Here is an 11,370-nt window from a genome sequence, read left to right on the forward strand (position 1 = left end):
TAATCTTTCTGGAGGAAACGTACTTTCCTTTGGTTTTTAGCTCGTTCGCGCATATCTCTTAAACGTGTGGTTTTTGATTCGGTACTTTCCCTTAAAAATACTTTACGATTACGATTTTTCACGAGCATTAGACGATGTGAACGTTCTTCGATACATTGATTGGATAAACGTCCGTGGATTTACCTCAATCTACGTGATCGTTCCTCAGCAGATTCGTTCGCTAAACGTCTGCGGATTAATCTCAATCTACGTGATCGTTCCTCAGCAGATTGGTTCGCTAAGCGTCTATGGATTAATCTCAATCTAGGTGACCGTTCCTCAGCAGATTCGTTCGCTAAGCGTCTATGGATTAATCTCAATCTACGTGACCGTTCCTCAGCAGATTCGTTTGCTAGGCGCCTACTGATTAATCTAAGCCTATGTGATCGTTCTTCGACAGATTCGTTCTTTAAACGATCATAAATTATGGTTAGGCGACGTTTTTTCTCCTCTATCGTTTCACGCAATAATTTTGAACGCATATATTTTGGCATTGCAGATAATCTCAAATGGCGTTCGTTAATAGTTTCATGACATCGTGTTTCTGTATTTCTTTTGCAATTTTTGTACAGACGTAATTGCGTGGCGTCGTTTGATTCATTCGCACGATACTTCCTTATACGGGATGCATGTTTTGTAGGTCTACCCATCGCTTCAAGCAAACGTGGTTGGTTTGTTTTTTATTTATTTTAGAAACAATTGGTCGCTCCAAGCAGACGTGGTCGGTTTGTCTTTTTTTACAAACAATTATTTGTCGTTCCAAGCAGACGTGGTCGGTTTGTTTTTATTTATTACAAACAATTATTGGTCGCTCCAAGCAGACGCGGTTGGTTTGTTTTTACAAACAATTATTTGTCGCTCCAAGCAGACGTGGTCAGTTTGTTTTTTATTACAAACAATTATTGGTCGCTCCAAGCAGACGTGGTCAGTTTGTTTTTTATTACAAACAATTATTGGTCGCTCCAAGCAGACGCGGTTGGTTTGTTTTTACAAATAATTATTTGTCGCTCCAAGCAGACGCGGTCAATTTTGGATTTTGGAAACAATTGCCAGTCGCTCCAAGCAGACGTGGCCGGTTTTGGATTTTCGAAAATTCAATATTATTAGTTAAAAACGACTACCTTCGAGCAATTTTCAAATGATTCAATCAAGTATCAATTAATTGAAGATGTAACGTTTCCATGTATTCGTTTCAACTGAGTACGCGATCTGTCTATGAGTTCTACCTATGTTTGTTTATGTTGTGTGGACGATCGCAATAATAGGCCAACTTATAGTAGATTTCCGTTACATTGAATGATAAGTGGAAAATAATGAATTTTGCGGCAATAATAAGTTTTTCATTCATTGAATACGACGGTACGATGTCAGCGCTGAACATCAACGTTTTCCATACGTAAAGCAATGCGGTATAAGTACAAAACTCATGACAATGTTAAATGGATCTAATGTAACATAAATTCTGAAATACTTGCAATTTAATTAAAATCTGCATTACTTAATATTCAATTACATTTCCACGCGTCGTTTTATGCGTCTTGGCACTGATTCGTATATTTATATCGTTATGATTTTATCTCACGTTGCCTTATTTGTTTCACGAAGCTCATTTTTTTTTGTTTACAGGTTTTCTTATGTAAATTAAATTTTTCAATATTGCCAATAAATTCTTCATTGGGTTCAAATGAAGATTGTTTAATGTCCAGTGTATAATTTTATAATTATTACATTATTCTTCGAACTGAATAATGTTCAACTTTTTTACCAGAGTCGGATTGTAAAAGTACGTCGCGACATATTACGTTTTATCGAAGAAAACGTATTCCGACAGGTTGTATACTGAGTGTAATAAAACAGTGTTCGGTTACCGTTTAAAACAGATAACCGCATTTAAAATTGGACCAAATGACTTGAGGTTTTTTTTGAGAACTTATACACATTCATTTACTAAGATATGTGCTTTTGTCGTTTTAAAAAATTGCAATTTGTTGAAATCGTGAAAGAAAATAGTAGAAGCCAATTTTTTATTAACTTTTTTATGTGAGTTTGCAATGAAAATTTAAAATATGACATTTGTAAATTTAAGTGTGTTATGTGTATGATGAAAATTTCATCGAGATCGGTCAATGTATTTAGTACTACCAAGTAATTAAAATTTTCGAAAATCGCGACTTTTTATTCATCTAAGAATATAAATAGTCACATTTTATCAGAAATTTTAATTATTTGTAACTTCTAAGTGTATTGGCAGATCTCGACGAAATTTTCTGCATACCCACAACTTATTTGAATTTACGAAAGACATATTTCAAATTCTTATTATAGGCTCACATGAAAAGAGATGAAAAAAATTGCCTTTTACTATTTTTTTTCACAATTTCAACAAATTGTAATTTTTTTAAACGACAAAAACACATATCTTAATAAATAAATTTGTATCTTCTCATTAAAAAAAACCTCAAGTTATTTGGTCCAATTTTAAATGAGGTATTCTGTTTTAAACGTTGACTAGACACTTTTTATTACACTTACTGTACTTATACTTTGTACATTTCTTGGCTACATTAAGAGGGTATGAATATTTCGATCATTGACTGTACGCCGTTCGGTTTTTGCACATTTGAGGTGAATAGAATATTTACGAATATTTATGTTCAATATAAGCTACTACGTACATACCAACAGGAATGTAAACATAGAGAACAATTTGTGCGATCCTGGAATGTGCCCCACCACCTCTCTCCCTTTGGAAGTCAGAGATTCCTGCTCAGTTTCATACGATCAGTGAATCGAACAAGTGGTAAGTACGAAACGAGCAATATTTTATTTATTTTTGTTTACGTTGTATATAATAATATATATTAATAATTCTTAATGGCTGGTGGTACGGTTTATTTAGTTGGTGTATTATTATAGTTACTTTGAACAAAAATATTTTTATTACATCAAAGAATAACTTATTATTTTCATTATTTAACTTTAGATTTTGAATTGTTAACAAATTTTTATTACAATTATTATAATAAAAAAGTAATACAAATATGTTAACAAATATGAATAGACATTTTCTTTTTTTTTTATTATCAATAAAACCTTTTATTTCTATTTAAAATGTTTATATTCAATATTGCTTTCTAACGGTTGAATGTGCGCTGAATACGAATGTAGGAACCGTTTATCGCTATTAGAAACGTTGTTCGGGTGTTAAATAACGAACGCAATTAAATGGGGGAACAAACGAATAATTTTTTTTTATATATATTTATACTAGTCGACAGTAAACTTGGTATGAAATCGCACATGCATATAATAATTAGAATTTCTTTTTTTACAACTTGAATTTAAAGAAAAAAAATATTTGAGTACTACTGCATTTCGAATGTCATTTTTATCACTTTTATCGACGTTTAAACATACGTAGCTCATAATATTTTATATATTTCGCAATTGAAATAATCAAAAATTTTAGCCACTGTTGAAAATAGTTTCCGGATTCGTATTCAATGATTATAATAAAAAAATATATAAGAAGTACATATTGAATGTTAGTTATCCTAATACGCTTTAAAAAGTATTGATGTGTTTCGATATATACGGTCTTGTCGCCGTTCGTGTGACTTTCGTTCTATACAACATGAACACTATACCACTGTAATCGATAATCTTCCACCGCTGGTCATTAATTAATATTAATGTAACTGTTATTACTTATATCTTTTTTTGCAAATATTACATCTACATATTTTTGTTTCAGAACATAAACGTAATAATAAAAAATAATAAAAATAAAATTTAAAAAAAAATGGAGCAGTCTGAAAACGATTGTAAGTATTATTTCAACTTTAATAATGGTAAAAGAGTTCAAGTAAAATTAAAAGACACTCTGGAAAATGCATATATTGCATGATTCAGAAACATGCCTGTAATATATATATATATTTTTTTTATTTCTCTTTCAGATCAAAAATTCGTGCGGGACGTGCAGCTGTTGCTGCAGCAGCAGAACGAGCAGCATCAGCGGCAAATGCAGCAACAGCTGCAGCAACAACAAGAGCAACAATTGCTACAACTGAGGGAGGAGCTCCTCCCTCAGCATGGACAGGGCGACCAACCGAGGGAGGAGCCCCTCCCTCAGGAGGAGGAGAAGAAGGAGGCGGGTAGGCCACCGCGAAGTATGTATTACAGATTATTTTTTATTATACTATGAATTCTTGCCTCGTACAGAGGAATACAATATTGCCCTTATCAGAACATCTCTGTTGCTCAATATAAGGGCGAATATTTATAATAATAATATTCTGCGAAAAAAAAATACATATCTAATAATTTCAATTTTTACATTACAGAGAGAGGAGTAGCGGCTGGGAGGTCGCGGCGCTTGAGGGGGTACAGGGGTGGATGGGAAGGGGGGGTAGGGAAAATATAGTTCAGTTAAGTTTTTATTAATTACATGATGAAGTTAGTCACTTATAAAAAAAAATGGTACTCGTTGTACTTCCTTTTTTTATTATTAATCACCTGTATTTGATCCTTACTTAACTATTAAGAACGGAAAACCATCTAACGGCATCCTACAAATATTTTTCGTTCATCTAATTCCACTAAAAAGTGTGAAATAAAATAATTTTTAACAAAAAAAACATCCGACTTAGAAATGCACTAAAAAGTGTCAAATAATTTCTATTTCATTTACACCAATATTCCATAGCTATTAATAATATCTACTTAGTTAATCGTTAAATAGGATACCAAATACGTTTCAGTTTTCGGAGGCGGCGCAAAATTATGAACTTTTCTTCTACTAGGAAGATCGTCGTTCAGGGGTCGGCAACATATGACAAATGACCCATTTGATAATTTCAAGTAAACAACATTCAACGGGAATCAACATACTCATTGCGGATTAACTATACTGCAGTTCACGAGAGACCATACTTAACTCGCGTAGCTCAGTAGGTTTGGGGACATTTCTAATAATGTGTCTAATATAATCTTTTTCTTTGAAAAATAATAGAAACTTCGTTGTATCGTGTATCTTTACCATATCGCCATCGTGTATCAGTTATCGTACATCATATATTTCTGTCCACCATTTAAATGATCGCAAAGTAAAAAGCAAGCTGAAGAGAGGAATGACACACGTTATTAAAAATGTCCCTAGACCTAGTGAGCTGCGCGAGTTAAGTGTGATCTCTCGAGAATTGCAGTATACATGTACATCAGAAGTGCTACCAACTTGTAATACAATCGTTACAAATACGAATGTTTTCTGACGTATCTATTAATTACCAGGTTTCCCATACCGCAGTCAAATCGTTATTGGCAGCATCGTATATCGGGTATTTTTAATTTTGCGCTGCCTCCGAAAACTGAAATGTATTTGGTATCCTATTTAACGATTAAGTAGATATTATCAATAGCTATGGAATATTGGTATAAATGAAATAGAATATAGAAATATACTGATCCCGTCCCACAGATCAATGTACATGTAATAACAATATCATTATTATTACATCTACATTAGGTATAATGTAATATAGTGATTACATCCCAGAGATCAATGTACATTTAATAACAACATCATTCATACTATATCTACATTGGATATAATGTAATATTCTGATTACTTCCCACAGATCAATGTACATTCAATATCGATATCATTATTACTATATCTACATTAGATATAATGTAATATACTGATTCCTTCCCACAGATCAATGTACATTTAATAACCACATCATTCATACTATATCTACATTGGATATAATGTAATATACTGATCCGTTCCCACAGATCAAGGTACCTACATTTAATAACAAATCATTATTACTATATCTACATCGGTTATAACGTAATATACTGATTCCTTCCCACGGATCAATGTACATATAATAACAATATCATTAGTACTATATCTACATTACATATAATGTAATATACTGATTCTTTTCCACAGATCAATGTACATTTAATAACAACATCATTCATACTATATCTACATTGCATATAATGTAATATACTGATCCCTTCCCACAAATCAATGTACATTTAAACCAACATCGTTCATACTATATCTACATTACATATAATGTAATATACTGATTCCTTCCCAAGGATCAATGTACATATAATAACAACATCAGTCATACTATATCTAAATTAGATATAATGTAGTATACTGATCCCTTCCCACAGATCAAGGTACCTACAATTAATAACAATATCATTATTACTATATCTACATTAGATATAATGTAATATACTGATTCCTTCCCACAGATCAATGTACATTTACTAGCGATATCATTATTACTATATCTGCATTAGATGTAATGTAATATACTGACCCCGCCCACAGATCAAGGTACCTACGATTAATAACAATATTATTATTATTATATCTACATTAGGTATATTGCAATATACTGATTCCTTCCCACAGATCAATGTACATCTAATAACAACATCAATATTACTATATCTACATTAGATATAATGTAATATACTGATGCGTTCCCACAGATCAATGTACATTTAATAACAGTATCATTATTATTATATCTACATTAGATATAATGTAATATACTGATTCCTTCCCACATATCAATGTACATTTACTAGCGATATCATTATTGCTATATCTACATTAGATGTAATGTAACATACTGATTTATTCCCGGAGACCAATGTACATTTAATAACAATATCATTATTAGTGTATCTACATTGGATATAATGCAATATACTGATCCATTCCCCCAGACCAATTGCCATTTAATAACACTGTTAATAGTACAATATTTACATTACATATAATGTAGTATACTCATCTATTCCCAGAGATCAATGAGCAATTAATAACAGTATCATTAGTACTATATCTACATTGGATCTAGTGTAATATATTGATCCCTTCTCATGCATTAATGAACCTACATTTCATGAAGTGATGCCCACTCGGACGTCGACCGATTGGACGCGTCCCGATTGGACGGTCCCGATTGGACGCGTTTCTTTTGGACGCCGTGCCGATTGGACGCGTTCCTTTTGGACGCCGGACCGATTGGACGCGTTCCTTTTGTACGTCGTGCCGTTTGGACGCCGCGCCGTTTGTACGTCGTGTCATTTGGATTCGTGCCATTTGGACGCCATATGTTTTAAAATCATTGCTTTTGGAAATCCGCAGATGGTGGTATTGTTCGTCGATTTAAATTCCTATGCTATTTGAATGCGTATGCATGCTGAAGTATATGATTACATATATCTAAGGTCAAATAGTTATGTGTAACGTTTGACAGGTATAGGTTATAGTGAAAAACATGTGGAAATTGAATGCAGTTACTTTCTTACAAGATATATCTGGAAGTATGTTTAAGGTAAAAGAAATATTAATCCTTACTTTCTTCAATACATTCTATATTCCAAATTAATGTTGTTGAGTAAAATGTATCAATATATAATAATATGATTTCTTTTTCTTTATTTTCAGCATTTATTCAGACATTGATTGATGAGGAAACTATAACAATCAATTTTTGGAGTAGAAAAATTTGATAGATACAGTGAACATATTTTCCAAAGAAGAGGATTATTAAATTTGATAAGTTTGTCTTGTAAATCATAATGTCAGAATATTTTAAATAAATAAATTCATAAAAGAAAATGAGACTTAATTTGTAATTTCCTGTTCCAATTTCCTTATTATAGTATTTAATTTACGCTTCGCATTGTCTTCTTCTAGCTGCAAATAAATACTGTTGTCGAGTAAAAATTCATAAATAAAAAGAAGAAGTTGTAATATTGTTGTAGTTACTTCACTCTTCACTTTCATCTATCTTGTATCAATTATATTGTATTTACAAATCCCAAATTCATTTCAACCGACTACAACAGTCCAACTCAAATATTCCACTATTCAGACCTGTTTGTGATATCACGAGGTCTGCGACGTCTGAGCATGAATGAGACACGCTTTGACGTAACACTTATGTTTAATTAACACTTAAAATATTTACAAAAGTCACACGAATATACGTGTAAGAGGACAGAGAGTTCACTTAAATTTACACGAAACTAACGCAGCTTAAACTAAGGAATCGCGTAACACAAACTATAAACTATACTAATGCGCGGGCTGAAATATAACTACGCGTGTTCCGATAACGTACTTGGGCTCAAGTTTAGAATATGGGACACGACCCCTGATCGCGTCACCTATATATTTTTGTAGCTTATCACACAAGGTGTTCATGTATGTAGACCATAAGTGCCAGACATTTTTTTTAAGCGTCACAATACTTTTTTGTAAAAAGTAAAATTCCTGCCCTTTCTCATCTATCCCGCTTAAGAGGGGGATGCCTCCTATTGTAAACAATAGAGATGGTCCTGGGGGACACATTGGTGATGATTTCATTTGTAGGAGGCGTGGGAGTCGGGAGTTATGGGAGGTCAAAGATCAGGACATTCAAAATTTGTGAATGAAGCATTGATCTTTTTTTTCAACATAATAAGCAACCTTTCTTACAACTTTTTCACAACCCCCCCCCCTTTTTTTTTTTCTTTTTGAGAAGGGGAAATACCTTACGCACACCGGGCATGTAATGCTAAGCCCGGTAGTGTGGGAGTCACAGGATAACCCGGTATGCCCACTAAATCCCAACCTCTTATCATGTCCCTACTCGATTTCTCGAACGGGATATACAATCTTTACATCTTTCCACAATTATTCACAAGGATAATTGTGTTAGGTTACGGTATAATCTATGGGGAGGAGGTGCAGGGGGAGGGGCGAAGTTCCTCCCCCGCCCACGCGTTTGGATCTTCAACTTCCTCAAAGGTAGTATTTACTTATGAAAAATACGTTTAATCGCCTCATATCTATTTTGTAAACGTCAACACCGTTTCGAAATTGTTATCATAACAGAAATTGATTTGAATTTGAAGGAGTAAGCATTTCATTGTTTGGTAATGTAGGAAGCCGGCGCTAACGGATAGGGAGAGCTCACGAGAGCGATTACGGTTTATAATAACGCGAACCACGAAACGATACACGAACTTTACGAATTGTCGACTTACAGATTTTGACTCACGGCTTACGATTTACGGAATACGATTACGATAACGACCACGATTACGGCTTTGCACACGGACACGACACGGGAAATGATTTAGATTACGATTACGATACTTGTCTATTCATGCACTCTAAGAGGGTCGTAAATTTCCTCAAGAGTTGCTTTGGCAAGTACAAGGTCTTGTCGTTTCCTAATTTCTCTGTTGCACATGTGCGCTGCAACGTTCTAGCGTCTTGGCGGAGCGCCTCCACTTCCACGCGCCTGAGGGTGGACCACAGCCACGAGAAGGAGCCTACGCAGGACGGAGTGGACTCCTCCACCATTGGACGAGGGATGATCCTGAGGGAGGATCCAGAATCCGCCAAGGAAGGGGCATCGACCGACAACGCGCGAAGATCTCCTCCGCCAAGCGCAGAATCGTCAGATTGAATTTGTCACTCGATTTAGACAAGTCCTTCTCACGCGCTAAATTTATCGCATTGTAAAACCAAGTTAGTCAGCCTAAATAAATCTTTAAAATATTAAAGTACAATAAGCGATAATAATAGCTTGTTATTTTCACATCCGCGCCTTTCGAGCGGAGCCCCTCCGCGTTCTACGGATTGTCACACCTGCGCCTTAATTCCCCTAATTTCTCTACCTTCCGCGAACGGACACGCAACAACGGAATTCACTAAATTTCTTGACAATTGTACTAAATAATATTAATTACATGTAGTCCGACAATATATTGTTCAAATTATATTTCTTTTTCTTGATAATCTCCAGTACGTCACCGTAGGACGCATTTCTTTTAGACGCCGTGCCGATTGGATGCGATCCTTTTGAACGCCGGTCCGATTGAACGGGATTTGACGCGTTTCTATTGGACGCCGTGCCGATTGGACGCGCTCTGACGTGTTCCTTTTGGACGCCAGTCCGATTGGACGCGTTCTGACGCGTTCCTTTTGGACGCCGTGTCGTTTGGATGCCGTGTCATTTGGACGCCATATATTTCAATATCATTCCTTTTGGGAGTCTGTAGATAGTGGTATTGTTCGTCGATTCAAATTCCTATGCTATTTGAATGCGTATGCATGCTGAAGTATGTGATTACATATTAAGGGGGTAGACACGGGTACTGCAGCGCGGTGACATTACCGGCAAATATGGGCCTATTAATGGGTTTACGGGAATCGGTTATTTGTCCTTATATGAGAACACATAGGACTGGGTGAGGGCTCATTCGAAAGAGGAAGGTCCAATGCAGGGCGGTCAACTCATGGTTTAACGAGATTATGTCCATATTTAATAATATCAGTGTCGAAAGTAGAAGAAAAAATCGACAAAATGCAGTTGCGAAATCGAAGTATTTTTAGGCAACTAAACGAGTTTTGTCACTCAAACGGTGAGTTGACCGCCCTGCATTGTCGCCTTAAGGGGGTAGACACGGCATGTGACCTCTCCGATTCGGGACGTCGGTATTACAGCAGTTTTTTCGTTGGGCCTGGTGGAGCCACTTGCGTGGTCTGTTACGAATTTGAAAGGTTTAATTCTCAGCTAGCGTGCGCGCAACACGATCTTGGAAGGCAACAGCGCCTCAAGTATTTTCACAAACACATTCAAACGCTCATCTCGCCAGAGGCATCGCGACAATACGGCTGAAGAACAAAATCGAAACATTGACGCGTGTTTAGAGTGAGATGTACGGTGATCATGCTATCCTTCTTTGAACCTAAATGATAGAATTGTCCCGCTCCGATAAATTCTGACCGACTGAACGCGTGGATTTTATATAGCGCACCGTAGCACCCTTCGCTGCTGAAAAATATATGCCTACTCTGAAGAACCGAAAGAACGTGCAATCTGAGAAATTTTTTAGAAAAAGTTATTAACTTCTTTAAATAAATGTTTTTTAATTAATAAAAATATACAGGGTACGTCATGCAATTTCTGACGGGTTATATCTTGAATTTGGTAAGAGATAGGAAAAAGCTGTTCATGTAAAAGTTCAATGGTATGATAATGTTTATTTTTCTATGAGCTCATTTTCTTCGTGAATGCAACGATGCACTAAAAAAATGCAGATGCCCTTTTTATTTAAAAGGAATTGCATTTTTTTCTTTACTCGTATCAACTCCTTGAAACATTCTGCATAAAAAAGTACTATTAGAACTAATAAATGGAGAGGCCTCGGCTCTTTTTCTCCTCTTCCCTCGCTACTACTCCCTCTCACTATTTTGCTGACGCGCCTATATCTAACAGTACAATA

The sequence above is a fragment of the Osmia lignaria genome, chromosome 2, assembly GCF_051020975.1.
Source record: "Osmia lignaria lignaria isolate PbOS001 chromosome 2, iyOsmLign1, whole genome shotgun sequence".
In the NCBI taxonomy this organism is placed as follows: domain Eukaryota; kingdom Metazoa; phylum Arthropoda; class Insecta; order Hymenoptera; family Megachilidae; genus Osmia; species Osmia lignaria.